At 32.0% G+C, this 762-nt stretch overlaps 1 non-coding gene across 1 annotated transcript; it reads right to left on the reverse strand.

Annotated features, from left to right (window-relative positions):
* Positions 1-410: 410 nt before the first annotated feature.
* Positions 411-483, reverse strand: TRNAE-CUC (transfer RNA glutamic acid (anticodon CUC)). Its single transcript has one exon. It is a non-coding gene; the product is annotated as a tRNA-Glu (tRNA).
* Positions 484-762: the final 279 nt, after the last annotated feature.

Below are 762 nucleotides of genomic sequence, written 5' to 3' on the forward strand. Positions count from 1 at the left end.
AATGACAAACACTAAGAAGTTGGCTAGGAGCTGTGATAATCATTCAACCCTTTAGTTTCAGGTCTGAAATGAGGATTAAAATAGCAATCAGGTGGATAGTAATTGGAGCCCAGCCAAGGAGAAGGTACCCATGCAGTTTATTGGCAATCACCAGGCCTAACTCATTTCAAAGAGAAACAACAGACAAAAAAATAATTAAAGCAATCAAACAACAAAATAAAAAAACAACTTTTGGGATTTAAAAACATCATAGAGCATAAATGGAAAAGAATAGTTCAGAAGAAAACCATACTCTCAGTTAAAAAATAAAAAGGAAACTTTTTTCATAAACACATTTAAAATTTTTGTTATGCACATTATTTATTTATTTTTATTTTTTTGGCCACGCCATGCAGCTTGTGGGATCTCAGTTCCCCAACCAGGGATTGAACCTGGGCCCTCAGCAATGAGAGTGCGGAGTCCTAACCACTGGACCGCCAGGGAATTCCCTTAAATTTTTTAATTTTTATTGTATATTGGAGTGTAATTGATTTATAATATTGTGTTGATTTACAATATTGTGTTAGTTTCAGGTGTACAGGAAAGTGATCTAGTTATACATATACATATACCCATTCTTTTTCAGATTCTTTTCCCATATAGGTTATTACAGAATATTGAGTAGATTTTCTAAAAGGAAAATTTTAGTCCAAGAAGTGCAATTAAATTTTAAAGAGCATGAAATTTTTGTTAAAAAAAAAACAAGAATCAAGAAAACATTCA

Source organism: Delphinus delphis, chromosome 2 (genome assembly GCF_949987515.2).
Source record: "Delphinus delphis chromosome 2, mDelDel1.2, whole genome shotgun sequence".
In the NCBI taxonomy this organism is placed as follows: Eukaryota; Metazoa; Chordata; class Mammalia; order Artiodactyla; family Delphinidae; genus Delphinus; species Delphinus delphis.